The following is a 16,544-nucleotide window of genomic DNA, read 5'->3' as shown; positions in this document are numbered from 1 at the left end:
TGGCGAAACAATCTAAGCTTCTGGAGAGAAGATTATAAGGTATTTTCTCCCTCTTCAAGCCCGCCTTCGTGGTGTAACGGTAGCACATTCGGGAGGTCTAGGTTCGAGTCCCGCTGAGGGCATTTGCACACTTTTCACCTCTTTTGGCTTCAAAATAACCTAATGACTCTACAAGATGACGGTGCAGTAGCGTAGCGAGGGGGGAAGGGGGTGTATAATGCCCCGGGCGCCGCTCGCAGAGGGGCGCCAAATGGTCTCCAAACAAGATTTTCATCATATCACTGTGTTCTTTTCGGAGGGAGGAGGGCGCCAAGAAGGTATTTTGCCCCGGGCGCCAATTGTGCTCGCTACTCCAATGTGACGGTGGATATCCATTGTTAAATTTATTCCTTAAAACAGAACGCAATGATTAGATGATACTGAATTTGGAAACGCTTTAGGAATTGTTAGGACAGAAGAAGATGTTTTACTTTATGTTCCTTATACCACGAGTTGACATGTATAACTGCGTGAAAAATACCATCTCCTGCAGGAAGCAATGCTTGCCTCTTAGATGGACTTAATGGATTACAATCTCGGCATAGTTCGCGGGAATCAGACAGTAACAGTTATAAGAAAACCATGAACGTATTGACCAAATCATGGTGGGTTCGTCTCCGTTCTTGAACCGACAGTGGTCGAGTAGTTAAGACCGCTGAACTCTGAAAGTTTGATTTGGATTCAATCTGAAGCTAACCGGCTACCTGCATGCTTGCTTTTTGTGGTTTATCTCATACGTAACGTGAATACCAGCTAATTTCCTTAATAAAGTCCTCCGCGAAGGTATCTCTTCCCCTAGGAATATAACCCTAGTGTACTTTGCCATATTTATATAAACTAATAACCTAACCGTCTCTATTATTGACAGTTGGTACGAGACAATCCAGGACACATGCTTCTTCAACAGATCAGCTGACAATAGTTTGTGCTCGTTGCACTATTAAAGAATATGTTTTGAATTTAAGCTTATTATAAAGGCTTAGGAATTGCTATTCTGTCAAGATAATTCTGCTTGTGAAGTTACTTCCTAGCAGTGATGATTGATATTAGAACTGGTAGATGCATATTTGTAAGATTTAGCTACCCCTTTAATTCAAACTTACTTTTACCAAGTCTAGACTAGAATGATTATAAACAAGTTTTAGCATTCTGCTAACTTATATTAATTAAACTGAAAAGAATTATTCGAAATTTAACACTGTAGTAAAACAAGTGCTTAACACTAATACAGTGGCATAGCTAGCGGAGGAGAGAGAGAGCGGTCAGTTCCGGACAACCCATTTTTAGGTGCAGAATTTTTGGCGTGAAACATTACTTTATAGCGGTTAGTCAAGTGGACCGTTAAGGCAGGCGAAGAGTAATTAAATTCTGAATTGCCATACCGAATTAAATTGAGAAGAAAAAGAGTTCTTGCTCTAGATAAAGCATTCAGAGAAATCGCTATCTGTTTCCAAAAGTTACATACATTTTTTTTTTTTTTTTTGCAGTTTATTCTAAAATACAAGATTCCAACAGTTACATACTTGTTTTGCAGTTTATTCTAAAATAAAATCTCCAAAACAAAGTTACAAATATTGTAATATTAGTGCGAACTTTTCTCTGTAAGTATTGCTAGTTGTGAGAAGCGTTTTCTAAATAAAAACATTTAAGGAGTACTTAAAATGTACATCTTGCATTTAAGAAATCTTTCTCTATTGTTTGCATAACAGCAGGAGAACCAACTAGACCCCTAGAATGTCACTGATGGATTTGAGGGGGGGGGAGATACTACTGTAGAGACATTAGGTTATTTAGAAAAGCCGGAGAGATGAAAAATGCGGAAACGCCATCACCAGGAATCGAACCGCAGAATACCGGTCCAGTGTGCAAAACCACTACACCACGAACGCACGCTAGGAAAGCAGGAGAAATACCTTATAATATTGTATATCATGAGTAATGATAAATTCAGGGGCCTCCTCGGACGGCATACGCTCTAGCTAAGCCACCGCACTGATAGCCTGTAAATCACACAACCAGACATGGAAAACTTAATCACTGCTACTCTCTTTGATATAATCATACTTAAAGAGCTCCTCATGAACTGAAAAGTTGCCAAAAACTTGAATTATAGCCTCAACAGAATCTACATTTAAAGACTATAAAATGTCACTTCGGATTTAAGATTCTTGCTTCTAACTGCCAGATGTTGAGCTGAATTACAGCAGTTAATCAAAAGCCAAGAATCTGGGCTCAGACACGATGAATCACAACGGCGCTCAGGAATTTTCTCTGTCTGATTGGGCATCTGTGAAAACCTAATTACTACTAAAATTTGCATCAGCTGAAAGAGCTAAGAATGAGAAGCAGTAAAATGATAAAATTGAAGTAATTGAAACGAAACTGCTTGTAAATTAAAACTGTACTGATATAGAAGACTACTGCAGCAAAGTGACGCAGGGCTCAACAGTCCTGCGTCACTATGATGCAGTAGTCTTCTACATCAGTATCATGTTCCGTTTCAATGGACGTCGACTGTTCTGTTTACTGTTGTGTTTCCCAGGTGATGCTATCTTAAAATCTATATGTTATCATGATTTTCTATACCTTAGCTCAGAAAATAATCAGTACTCAGGAGGTTAAGTTAACAAGTGTTTTAAGGAAAGCACATCATTAATAGCATCAGTTTGTCGCCCCCCCCCAAAAGACTGTAGTACCAGACACCCGACAGAACCCTATTCATCCTTAAATACTTTGCTCAAGTTCTAAATGTAGTCGAGATTTCGGCTGGCAGAGGTTACCATAATTCGTAATCACACTTCAAAATCGTAGTTCATTCATATAGCCTCGTTAATTCGTTAGATCTCATAAAAAGATCTTAGGAAAAGAAGCGTTACTTCTTCGAAAAGTTTTGTGAATATTTTCATAGATGTTTCATTATAACGTTATTTCAAATACGATAATTGAGGAAGCGCAAATAGTGGCAATGGCAATTGTTAAAATTAGTCATAATTGCAAATTCAAATTGATTTGCACATTCAAAAATACTAACACAGTAGAGCATATTTGAAAAATAATTATGTTCAGCGATTGCACTATATATGAGTTATTTCTTCATGAGCTTCTGCTCTTCAGTTAGTTATAAATCATAAAATTAAAATTTAGTTAGATTGTTTTTTTTTTTTTTTTTTCTTCTCTCACACTAAACTGAATTCTTTCCGAACTTGCAATATTCTTTCTATGATGAAAAAAATACAGTTTACGTAGAAAAACTAATTTTTATTAAAAAAATTCCTGCTATGTAAATTAGGCTGATATATATCCTCTAAAAATCATATAAAATTATGTTCAGAAAGCAGTACTGAAGATTTTAAATGCGTTCATTTAACTTAACGAAGCTTGAGAGAATGCCTTAGAAACCTTTCTATGAGTTAAATACTCTACTACATTGATTTGATTATTTTATTATATCTTCAATGTTCTAAGGGATCTGAAAACAGATATATAGTATTATTTTAATAGCCTATGCGACATATTTAGCTTCTTGCCTTATGAAATTAGCATTTAATGAGCTGGAAATATTTAGAAAAGAAAGATATTAGAAAATAGATAGATATAGAAAAATATTAGAAGATATAGGAAAATATTAGAAGGTATTTGCACTAGAAAAGAAAAATAATATTCTTAAGTTGCATACTTAAATTTCATACTCAGTAAAGCAATAAATTTAACAGAACACTTACCTTTAAGAATAATAAAGGTAAAACTCAAGGACTTCTACTTTTCACACCAGGTAGTTTTCTCAACAGCTACACTCTCATTAATATAATGGTCTTTGTAATAGCGATGGAAGAAAGAGCAGATCTGACTCACTTTGCTTTGAAGACTTGTATAAGTCTTACCACGAGAAAAGAAGATGGAACATAAAAATATGTCAGTCCAAGGACTGACGTCATGCTGAACGTCAATTACAAAACAGGTTTCCAGTCGTTTTTGCAAATTCTAACTTTGAAAATAGAGGTATGGAACAGGGAAATAAGACGTAAATTTATAAACATACTTTCAAATGATAAGACTGAGTACGAACTATTGATTATTCAACTATTATACCAAGTCAATGATTTACGGAAATAAAAATTATTTTTTATTCTTTCGTGCAATTTTGATATTCCTCAAATTATGTTAAACTATTTTTATTCAGAGTAATTCTCAAATATTTTTTGATGATGAACTCTATTTTTAAAAATTTTTAATATAAATTACTAAGATTCAAAATTATGAAATAATTTGATAATTATAGCAAGTAATTTAGAACTAGGAAAAACTATTTGTCTAAATATGAATATTTAGTTAATTTATATGAATATTCTAAATATGAATATTTAGTTAATTTAGTTAACAATAATTGCTAAATCTTAGAAGAAAGATGAAAAAACATTAGAATGTATTATGCAGTGTCACTTATTATTATTATTTTAAATATTATCAATTTAATATTAGACAGAACTATTTTGGAAACAAAGTATTTAAAAAAGTAACACGGAGAAAATTAATTTTGAGAAAATTACTTTGTGTTAAAGGTATTTTATGTTAATTAACCAATTATTATGATTTAAACCTTTATGATAACTTCTCCTTTCCGTAGTCCTCCCCAGAATGCAAATTAGTGTTTTAGTTATTTAAGTCGAGGATTTTGAATACTTTAGAGTTTTTGGTAGCCTCTCCTGAAGGTTACATATTATCTCCAGCTCCACCTATGATTATTCCGACTTTAGCTGTTTTGATACCCGTTGTTAAAAAAATTTAAGCCAACTTAAGTAACTTTGAGTCAACATAAGTAAACAATTTTGTGTAGTCTCCGACTATGCTACCTCTAATTTGAAACTCATGTTATCTCTACATATAATAAAAGGAAGAGGTCTGTCTGTCTGTGTCTTTTGTTCGTGCTGCGCGTAAGCTAATAGACCCAGGGCTACGAAATTTGGTACATGGGTTCATCTAGACAAGAACCAGTGCACGTTGAAGCGACCTCTTTCAAAATTCGAATGAGTTTTTTTTATTTTATGTTTTTTTTTATGAAATCGCATCAAATCGATAGTTCTCTCTCATTATATCAGCAACAATGGCACGCAGCTATTGTTGCTGCTATCAGCACTGTTGCCACTCGGAGAAATGAGGGCGATAATTCTGCGCAGATTTTAAATTTAATGTTTCTCTTGGATACTGTACCTTTGTCGAGAGAAGGCAAAGGGAAGTTGGTTAATTTATTTATCAGGATAATTTATATTTGTATTAAGGGATATTGCTTATTTCATTGTAATTTTCTTTTATATGTAATATATTTTTATCGATTGTTTTTGATAAAGTTGTTCTGCAGAGTAAAATTCTTCGCAGTTTTTAAATTTAATGTTTGGTGTTCCATTTAGGCATTTTTCCGGTACATTTGAAAGCCAAACGAAGGCTGGCCGCGTAGCGTCGTTCTGTGCAGTTTTCAAATTTAATATTTTTCTTGGATACTGGAGGCTTGTCGAGAGAAAAAGAGATCAAATTGCAAAAGCCAGACGAAGCAACGAGACAGTTGAAAGCCAGACGAAGGCTGGCTACATAGCGGCTAATTTTAAATACTTGCGAGTTGACGGAGGTTATTGGTACCTACACGTCCTGCCTTCTGTTTAATTTACAAATTTAATAAAAAGGTTATTTTAATCTTCTCAAGGCTTTTTCATGTTAATTCAGATGGAGCGATAATTTGCTTGTCAATCTAGTTGGGTGTGAAACTGAGTTCGTAGTTTTTCACATGTTTAGCATTTAAATACGAGCCGATTTCTTCCATAAAGATTGAATAGGTACAGAATGAATTCCTCGAACTCCAAACAACACTCTGGCATCCTCTATACGATACAGAAAGGCTGGCAAGATGTTTTTCCATTCTTTTTGCAAGGTGCATTGAAGTTCCTATACATTTTGTGATGGTGGTCTTCTCGATGTTACGTGTCAATCAAGAGCAGCCTAGGCATGTTCGATGGGACTGAGGTCAAAAGACTAAGTAGGGCTTATCGGGAGTTGGTGGTATCCTGTAGTTCCTCAACCAGGTCAACTGTCATGTGTAGGCGAGAGTCATGCAAAGCATCAGAACCCATTGTTTCATGCAGAATACTTTTACAATACTTTTTTGCTGCATCGGAACTTAATGTAAAGATATGCAGTGATTTCTGGTGTCATCCACGATCTCTGCCCACATCACTGCAGCCTAATCATTATATTCAATTGCTTGAACGTATCGTTGTGATCACATTTTCTCCATTCCCATTACTCTGTTTAATGTCTAGAGCTTTTCTTAATTGTGAACTGGAATTGATTTGAGATTATCACTCTTGACCACCCCTGATGGCACACTCTGTACTAGTGCAATATGGCTTGACAATAGTGGAACACATCTGACTGAGTTTTATGTGTGTAACCCTAGCAGAGTAATTGAGCAGATACATGAATGCCTATAGCGTTCACAAAACGTGCAACAGTTTATGTGTAGATGTAGATTTTTTTCATCCCTAAGCGGAAAGAGATTCCTAAGATCCCTTTTTGTTGATCTCCTTCCACGGCCACCACATTGTGCACGTAGATCGGTTCCTTCGAATTTGGCAATTTTTTTCAGCCGTAAGATGACACCGTTTGAAGCATCCCCACAGCATTTGCAACTTCAGCAAAATTTTGCCCACCCCAAAGGAGTTCAACTTCTCTTTAATGTAGTAATCACACAAATGGCGTCGAGTAGGCATTTTGAAATTGATGTGTAATGCAAACGGCATTTTATATGAGGAAAATATGCAATGTATTCTCCAAAAACGTCAACCAGATTTTCATCATACTGGGTGACTATAGCTTATTTAACGTTAACAATAGCTCATAACTCATTTCCTTCTATAAGTATATTAAAATTTGCGTAATAGTACTTTGCTCATTGCTTTTCCTGTACATAAATGCTTGCAAGGATAGGATGCAGGGGAAAAACTAGTTGTTCGTGAAAAATTATTTAAAAGGCCAAGTTAGTAATTTAATATTTTCTCCACGTATATTTCTAGAAATTATTTCCTGTTTTTTGAATCAGTAACATGTGCTTCTAAGAAACTGACTTAATTCAATATTTAATTATTAGTACAATTATTTATTCGGTTATTTTTATTACAGGAAAAGGTACGAAAATTTTGCAAGTGATATTTTGTGAATCATATTTGTTAGCATTTTAAAAGTGGACTGCATTTTCGGTGAAAGTAAACTGTGTTCTTCAAGATCTCACAAGCTAAGAATAAAATCCTAGCTGGAAAGCAATATTATGTGGTTTTGAATAATGCATAAAAATGGTCGTTTAGACAAATGATCGAAAAAGTTTTCAGTTAGCAAAATATCATTCAAAAGTTTTGTCGTATTGCATTGATCGAAGCCCAATTACTTAGCTGACATAAATTCTTTCCTTGCATAAATTCCTAAATTTAATATTTAGTTTTCAGGATCACAATGTATGTTAAGAGTTTAAAGTTTATTTCTATTTCCATTTTTTAAAATAAATAATAGGTTTAGAAATTAGTGATCAACTTGCGTTGAGATTACAATAAAATTACTAATTTAGGCATAGCTGTTTAACGTCCTAAAATTTAAGAAATAATAGTAAACCAAATAATATTAATTTAATTATTACATGAACATTTTTAATGCACAATTTAAATTAACATACTAAGCCTCAGAGTTAATAATTTACGTTTCGATTAAAAACTGACTGACTTTTTTTTTAAAAATGATGTTATATGAAGACAGACATTTAAAATTAACGCATAAAGTAGTGCTAGAAGAGCAACAAACGATTAGAAGGCTACTGCTTTCCTTCATACTGTCGTAAAACACATCTTAATAGAATTTTAGTTTAAAAGTCGTCCACAAAGACATCTCTCCTCTTAAGGCAGATAAACTTTGCATATATTGCAGTAATCTAAATAATCCAGTAATAGCTAACCCATTCCTTTGCAGTAATCCATAATAAGTAGAAATCTCTACTCTGAATGTGAATCAAGCTTCCCAAGAAAAGTATTATAATAACCCATTGTCTAAATTTCATGTTTTGAAGAGAAAAAGTTTATTTCCATTCGACCTCCTGTTTAGATGGAGGTGGAGCCGTTAATTTTACAAGGTTATTCAAAATTACATTACTCCATGTTGCCCTCTAGCGCATTTCGGACGCAGCTTATTTAGCATTCAAACAATATAATCCTAAAGAGAAAGACTTTTGATATAATTCTGGAAGTTTTTACAGTTGGCAATAAGAGTAGCTGTGAAAAAATGACTAAACCAGGGGAGTTACACGTAGAAACTAATCTTGAAAGGCTGTACATAGATTTCCTTTTGTTACTAGAGACTAAAATATTTCTCGTGTTATGTTCTTTATTGGATGTATAGATATATTTCACAAACCTTATGGCTTCAGATAGAATAACGCAAAGTTCTGGGTAGCTATCAATAATAAAATAGCATAACTGTTCGCTATGATATTCCATCCACCCCCCCCCAAACAAAGGGCTTTAGAAATGCATTAACCTTTTGATAATGTTGATATAATAACATTATTGTTTGAGTGGATCCGATAGTATATCTGATTGGCTGACAGGCAGTAAAATTGAAAAGGCTCACTTCTCAAAATCGTATTAGAAACAAAAATATAGAGTTATAAAGCCCTTTTTTTTTCTTTTGAAGCACGAGACATAAAAAATATGCAGAATCCTCGCCAGGATTCAAATACCAGGTATTTCGCTTCAATTGCTAGCTGAACTTGCTATTCAATTACGCCACGAAGATTCATGGAAAAGAGGGGCAAAATGCCTTATATATTCTCCTTTTTTTAAAGGGCGACTGGGGATGAGAGGACCAATCGCCAAACCACCCTTGTTGTGGCGATTTATCATCCGCCACCTTTTAGTTCGGGCGCGACTTGTAGAGTTTCTTAGAATCTTTCGGTTTTAGGAAACTGAAGAAATCCGAAATACCCTTGCCGGAGTTTCAACACTGAACCTTCCGATTGCAAGCCGGACTTGCTATCCAGTTACATCACTATGGTACGGATTAAGAAGGGAGAAAATACCTAATGAAACAAATGAACTTTCGGGCTGCTTTATTTAAACGAATCAATTAAAAGAAACATTATTTTAATTATAATTTAATAAAATTTCATATCAAAAATTATTTTTGTGGTTATTTGTGTATTTTCCTTGAAAAGTCTAGAATAAAAAGTCCAGAATAACACCCATATCGTTATTTTCTTTTGATCTAATCTACAGTACATAAGAAAATATCTTTGCGATTTGCAAGAATATCATTTCAACTGCGTTTGAAATTAATTTCGTTTGCAGATGTGAGGCTTGTATTTTTTCCCTTCTATTTACAAAAAAAAAAAAAAAAGAAAAAGAAAAAGAAAAAAAAAAAAAACAGTTATAAGGTTGTAAATTTAATAGAATTTGTGCTATTTAAGCATTAACGGTAATATAAATTTTTCAAAAAAATAAAGTGTAAGTATTTATGAGTTTGATGTTTATTTAAACAAGTAGATGTTCTTTCCGAAAGACTCTTACGTTAAATATATATATGATGAGGAGGAATGCGTAAGTTTGAAACGTCAGTTTTAGAAATTATGCCTACAATTTAAGTCCGTTGTGAAATGTATTAATAAATAACTCAAACTGATTTTTTTAGCAATAACATTGTTAAGTATTATAGTCATGAAAATCTGAGGCTTTTGTTTCTTGGGATATCCAAGAAAAATCTGAGTACAGTTTGGTACAGAAAATTCCTTGAAAATGTACATTTCTCGTAGAACGCGAAACTACATAATGAAAACAAGATTTCGTGACGTTTAAACACGTTTTGTGGATATGAAATTAAGGAAAACGTTGCATTCGGCCTTTTTTTTTTTAAATTTGAAAATAACAGAAAGTTTTGCCACATCAGAAAGTCCAACTACATTTTAATTTTATAAAAATTTATATAAATTATACAATAAAATTTTTTATAAAAATTAAAAATTTATGAATTTATAAATTTATAAAGTATATTTTTTAAAAATTTACAAAGTATTTTCTTAATTTAAGTCCAACTACATATTAGGAAAAAAAATTGAAAGTAAATATTTGTTGAACTTTGGAAAACGGTTTTTCTTTCGAAACTTAGAGGATCTTACAGAACGTATGTAAATAAATTAAATATATAAAATTATTATTATTAATATATTTATAGAGACATTAGATTTTTGGAAGCAGGAGTGATGAAAAATGAGCAACGCCTTCGCCGGGAATCGAACCAAGGACCTATGGAATACCATACCCAGCGTGCAGACCAACACACCACGAAGGCATGCCAAGAAGGCGGGGGAAGTACCTTATATAGTCCCCCTTTTAAAGGGCGACTGGGGTTTTTATTTAGGGGACCTAGTCGCCAAATCTTGGGTGTGGAAAATCATTATCCAACACCCTTTTAGTTCGGGCGCCACTGTAGAGACATTTGAAAGCAGGAGCGATGAAAATGAGCAACGCCTTCGCTGGGAATCGAACCACAAACCTCTGGAATACGCGCCCAGCGTGCAGACCACTACACTACGAAGGCATGTAAGAACGCGGGAGAAATACCTTATATATTAAATATGTTATTAGTATATTAAATATGCGTAAACATAAATAGTTCACTTTAATTTTTTATTCAAGCAATTTATTTTCTTAAACACTTCTTTTCATGTTAGTTATGAATACAGACATAATATATTAATTCCCGTATTTAAGGATACTTTTCACGTGAATGATGGAACTGTCTTAATGCAAAAAAGGGATCAAGTTTTTACTGGCTGCATTTCATATTATAATTTTTGGTTGAAAACACGTAAAAATATTTTGCCTGTATAAAAAGTGTAAACATCATTAGACTTTAAGTCATAGTTTACAGTTCTGCTTCATTTAATGCAGAGGAATACACAACCGCAGCGAAACTGAAAGCCCAAACTTTGAAAGTGCTTTTGGGTACTTTTTTAACAACTATAATGCTTTATGCCGCTGAACAGGAGAAACTGGTGCAAGTTGGACGTTTGGACAAAAGTAAAAAATAATAATAATAAATAAAAAATAAAGCAATATATAAATATCCTGCATATTTACAGGAACAGGTCATCATATTAGTACGCGTTTGCTTGTTGTCATAGCAACGTAGTTACAGCCAACCGCATGTCGACTTTCTCCGTTTTTTTAATTGATTCATGACGTCATAGGCTAGAACAGTTTTTATTTTATTTTTCACTTGACCAGTGTCCAAGTAATCATTCGGTCCGGCACTAGTTTATGCTATGCATAACGCTAAACATTGTAGAATATCTCAGCTGTAAAGTAGCCGAACAGCAAACCGAAACAAGAGCAAGATCTGACTCCTGTGAAGTCATAAAGGTATGTTTTGTTATGCTATTACATTATGTTAAGTTTATCACATTGCATTAAGTTTATTATGTTAGTAACGAATCAGTCATGACATTTTAGTTTTTTTGAACTACTGAAAAAAAACGAACACGTGATTCCTCCGGTGGACTTTTGACAGGAAAGGAAAATGTTATTTTTAGCTCCTGTGGAAGGTTTTTGTGTCTGTTATTATCAAAATGTGTTTTGCGAAGCGTCAAATTAAAAAGCATTACGACTAATAGTATCTCCTTTTCTTTTTTCTTGTTTTTAAATTAGTATTTTTATTGTGGTGCAGCCCCCCCCCCAAAAAAAGCAACTAAAGTATCATTTATGTTACATGCTATGTTACAATAGTACGTGTAAAAATATGACCGGAGAGTTTTAAATATAAAACTTTTATTTTTAATAAGTGCTGGGAGCTATGAAAAATGCATTATTGTGAATCACTTCCTGAGGGCCAATGATACTGCATTTACTCGAAAATGTGACCCCATTCTTTTGCTATATTTATGTTCTAAAATATGGTAAGGTCTTATGAACGGGTATTTTGATAAGTAAAATTGTACAATGAGAGGAAAGAGTTTAAGTATCATACTACATATATTAATTGTTATGTTAAATACTAAATTAACCACGTAGATAATTACCATATATATAAATATCTAAGTATCTCTTATTATAACATAGCCCCAGAGGAGCCATTTCAGATAAGGCGTGCTTCCCTTAATAATACGGAAACACTAATAAGTAGGCAATGTATCACTTATTTTCCCTTTCTTTCCATTTGTCTTGGCCACAATTGGTGGTACAGTTGATTTAAGGAAATTCTGAAAAGAAGGGTGATAAAATAAGATTCTTTTCTTTTTTTGCAAAATAATTGCAAAACAAAATAGCTCTTCATTATACTTTTATTTTTTAAAATTTATGCAAAAATGTAAGGAGTATCTTATATTCGAGGGGGCAGTTTTTTTTTCCATGTAAATATAGCATGACTTTGGTTTGCCAGTAAAGTTTTCAAGAATTATGCAGTCGTTTGCAAGATACATCTTCCCACAACTGTATACTGTACTATCATATGTATGGGCTACATTAGTCTTGATATAATTCAGCAAAGACATTTGTTTTCCCATAATTGTAGTAAAAATAATAACAACAACATTAAAGATACTTCCAAACCAAAGAAATTTACATAAAAAATCGAATAATTTTAATGCTTTATAATTATAAATTTAAAATAAAATAATAATCAATAAAAGTTAGCTGTAAGAACAGTTTGGTTTTGTTTATGTGATTACGGCAAAGCCTCGAGGGCTATTTGTCTAAGGGGAGGGATGCCTTCGTGGAGGACTTTGTGAGGAAACTACACGTTACACATGGGGAAAGTCACAATAACGTTCATGCAGCCAGCCCGTTCGCGGGATTCGAACCTAACTACCAGTGTTCAGCGACTTTACCGCTCGGCCGCTTGTGGGCCTGTAAGAGCATAATAGAATCAATAAAAGTGTCTGTAAGTTTCCTATAAAAAACTTAAGAAAAGAACTTTAAGCAAAGTTAAAAATAATTAAATACATTTAAAGGATATTTGGAACATTTCATGAACAGCAGAAGTGTCATAAAGCAAAGCATGTTTAGCATTTAAAAAAATCTAATGTGTACACCACATGACTTCCTTGTACGGAATATTAAATTATACGCATTTTTTCCTTGCGTTTCATTTAAACTTATTGGATTTAATTAAATCTACTTCGCCGACAGCGCATAAACCACAATAGAATAGAGGCATTCTTTAAAATTCACTCTATTTGTTTAACATAGCGACACTCTGGCGCGAGGTTCAGTTAACAGTATTATATTTCGTTCATATTATAACTCAGAATGCATAAAATTTATATCATTTAAAGAATTATCTAATCGTTGTCACATGTTCTTTTCAGTTCTCACTTCGCGACAAGGCAAAAATACATAAAAGCTCAAAATGTCTGTATTAAAAATTACTAATTATTCAAAATTAAATTACTAATTATTAAAAATTAAATTATTAAAAATTAAGTAAATCTTAAAAACTTATTTCCTTGAAAAAATTCCAGAAAGGATTAAGCATGATTTAATTCGCAATAATAAATGAAGGCGTTATCTTTGATGTTGCGAAGCTACGTTTCTCTAGATTGGTGACAAATCCACTACTCTGCTGTTTCAAATGTAAACAAGCAATGGCCACCATCAAAAAAATTATATTAGGCTTAGTGGCACTTAAACAACTTTAAAATTGTTGATAACTCTAAAAATATTGCATACAGATTTACTAAAGGCATAAAAACCTTAACCGGAAGACAAGAACAACATAATTCAATCATTTTTAAAGCAAAAAATGTACAATTTACAAACATATAAGAGTAAAGAAACTGAGATCGTTGAGCCGGGTCACAGAGTGGATATATATATAAATACATTTATATAAGTTTGGCGCGGCCGATTGCAATCAAAATACGAGGTGCACATCTACATGTTATAGTAGTCCTATATACAAAATTTCAACGTTCTGAGGCTACTCGTTTTTGACTTATGCGAGATACGTACGTACGTACGTACGTATATACGAACGTACGCGAGTACGTACATACGTTCGTACAGACGCCACGAAAAATTCTCTTCAGAATTCATTTTAAAGCAGTTTTATAATTTTTTTGGAGAAAAAGAGTCTTTTATTCTGTCCTTACGTACAGATATCACGCAAAAACATCGTTAAATTGCATTCGAAAGCGGTCAAAATGGATATTTTCGTTGAAATATGCTGCCTGAAACTTTTCGCGATTACAATACTTCCTTTTTACTTCGTACAAGGAAGTAAAAAAAATGACCGTTTGTTATGTTACCAAGTTTTCTTTGCTTCGTGTATAACGAAAAAAAAAAAAAAAAAAAAAAAAAAAAAAAAAAAAAAAAAAAAAGTTACCTTCTGAGTCTCCTCAAAGTTCTAGATTGTACGCTTTTAAAAATTCTGTAATCAGACTTTTAGGAATAATATTTTGATTATAGGCTATAGAGCATGCAATTTCAAATATATTATAAAGATACATATGTTGAAAAAATTTCCAAAACTTTCTTTATGTACAGTTAAAAAGTTCGCTGTTGCCGAAAACTTTGGGAAAGCATGAAAACTATAAGGTGTCAGAAGTTTACGGTCTTTCTTGAAAAGATAGTTTTAAAATACTATTTGACTATATTATTCAGAAGAATATTTACGTTAGCTGCATTTCAATTTAACACAGCGTTAGCAGAGGAAAATAAAGCTTTTGAGGCACTTTTCTCAAACTAATTTTTGTAGCTGTTATGTTTTTATTATCAAATACAATTACATTAAAACTTTGTAGTGCTTACTATTTTTAATAGTTATTTTTATTTTGGAACAAGCCTTTCCATTTTACACCTACGTTTATTTGTCAGAATGAGTTTTCAGGATTACGATTTATGTAAATGAGGTAGAACCGAATATTGAAGCTGAAGTCTGGGTTACTTTATCAGGACTTGTATTTCTCTTTATCTACTTGGCAAACATGACGTGTCCTGATTAGACAGTGAGTTTGACTACAAACTATGTCCTATGGAGTGTAGAAGAGACGACAAGAAAAGGTTTAATTACCCTTTATCTTCCCACGATATTACAGGCGCTCCCGCACTTCGGGATACAAAGACCAACCACTTGCGGTCTGAACGTAAAAATATAAAAACTACTAACTAACTAAATTTAAACTAAGAGCTAACTTTGAATACTTTACACAAATGACTAACACTAAGACTGGCCTTTTAAATTATTACGTATGTAGTACGCAAACTGCGGAAAACTACAATACGTCTTTAGCTTTCAAGAGGACTAAAACCTCTGGCCTTAAAGGCAGACAGCAACTGATTGCAAGGTCGCGTAAAGTATAGTGGCAAGAAAGATCACTCTCTCCCCATCTAACTTTGTTCTTGGAGAAAAGCCACAACTTAAATACTTAAGCGTTAGCAGGTACTAAGCTTAGTGTTATACGGCGGTACCGCTACGTGCCTGCTAGTATACACCAGCGATCTTAAAAAGGGCCAACTCTGTTAGTTGATTCTGTGCAGCTTCGGCTTTTTAATTTTATTTAGTATTAGATTAGTTCTATCTTGAGTTAAAGCTCGAGTGGAGGTTTATCGTAAGCTCGAGAAGAAGCCATCTATTCATTTATTTTGAGTTCAAATAAAAGGTAATTTAACCCTTCTTTGGACTCGTCACTTACAAGAACTCAGCGAATAGTCGCGACACAGTTCTTTTAGTATTCTAGCTCACAAGGAATATCCAATGTAGCTAGGATATTATAACTTTTAGGTTTCTAAATTTCTGAGATTTGTTCATAGTAAAATTAATCATATTTATTACAAATTACTCAAAAACTCAATAATTTAAATTTACTCAAGACCTCAATAATAACTGTGAAAATATAAATATATTATATTAACCCGTATATAAGACAGCCTTATATATATATACCATATATCTTTGAAAGCGTTTTAAGGCAATCTCCTTCATATATGAACTCTGCATGCTGAGAGCGTTGTGCAAGTGTTTCATTTCAGCTGTTTGAATTGTTTTCCCTTTTGTAAATATATATATATATTCTTGAGATTTACTCCGCTTCGTAGCTAGATAGAAAAGTTTATTTTTGAAAGCTCAGTTAATTTGATTCGAGACATTTAATGTCCTAAAATACGTTTTATTCATGCTCAATTTCGGACGATGTCAATTCTAAAATGAATGTGAATTGAAAATGAAAAAAATTATAAACTTCTAGTTTCAAATGTTCTGACAAAACATAGCCTCAAAATAAACTGACTTCATTGTCTTGTGCAAACTTTTTCTAAAAAAATGGGAAAGTGTATTTGTATCTCAAATTTTTCAAAAATGAATTTGAGACATTTATTCAAAAAAATTTCTCCGTTGAAAGCAAATTTCTTCAAACAAAATCGTCAGATGCATTAAAATACTTATCTCTGTTAGAGTCTAATCACCGCTAAGGCTCACAAGACCTAAAT

At 33.1% G+C, this 16,544-nt stretch overlaps 2 protein-coding genes across 3 annotated transcripts in view; one reads left to right on the top strand and one right to left on the bottom strand.

Annotated features, from left to right (window-relative positions):
• LOC118183906 (phytanoyl-CoA dioxygenase, peroxisomal-like) overlaps positions 1-16,544 on the bottom strand; it is a 101,666-nt gene that overhangs the window by 74,629 nt on the left and 10,493 nt on the right. The window contains exon 1 of one of the 2 annotated variants that reach the window (XM_085807613.1): positions 3,762-3,900. The exons of the other annotated variant lie outside the window; for it this stretch is intronic. The gene's annotated coding sequence lies outside the window, so the exon portion shown is untranslated. Of the gene's footprint in view, positions 1-3,761; positions 3,901-16,544 lie in introns of those variants that run through there. 2 annotated transcript variants of the gene reach the window in all.
• LOC118183905 (protein tyrosine phosphatase domain-containing protein 1-like) overlaps positions 11,357-16,544 on the top strand; it is a 162,407-nt gene continuing 157,219 nt past the window's right edge. Inside the window, exon 1 of the mRNA XM_035353513.2 lies at positions 11,357-11,483. The gene's annotated coding sequence lies outside the window, so the exon portion shown is untranslated. The remainder of the gene's footprint in view (positions 11,484-16,544) is intronic.

The sequence above is a fragment of the Stegodyphus dumicola genome, chromosome X1 (genome assembly GCF_044657685.1).
Source record: "Stegodyphus dumicola isolate Sdum_Otavi_A_Nest chromosome X1, ASM4465768v1".
Classification (NCBI taxonomy): domain Eukaryota; kingdom Metazoa; phylum Arthropoda; class Arachnida; order Araneae; family Eresidae; genus Stegodyphus; species Stegodyphus dumicola.
The sequence above is the reverse complement of the archived record's forward strand: the minus strand, read 5'-3'. Positions and strand labels throughout refer to the sequence as shown.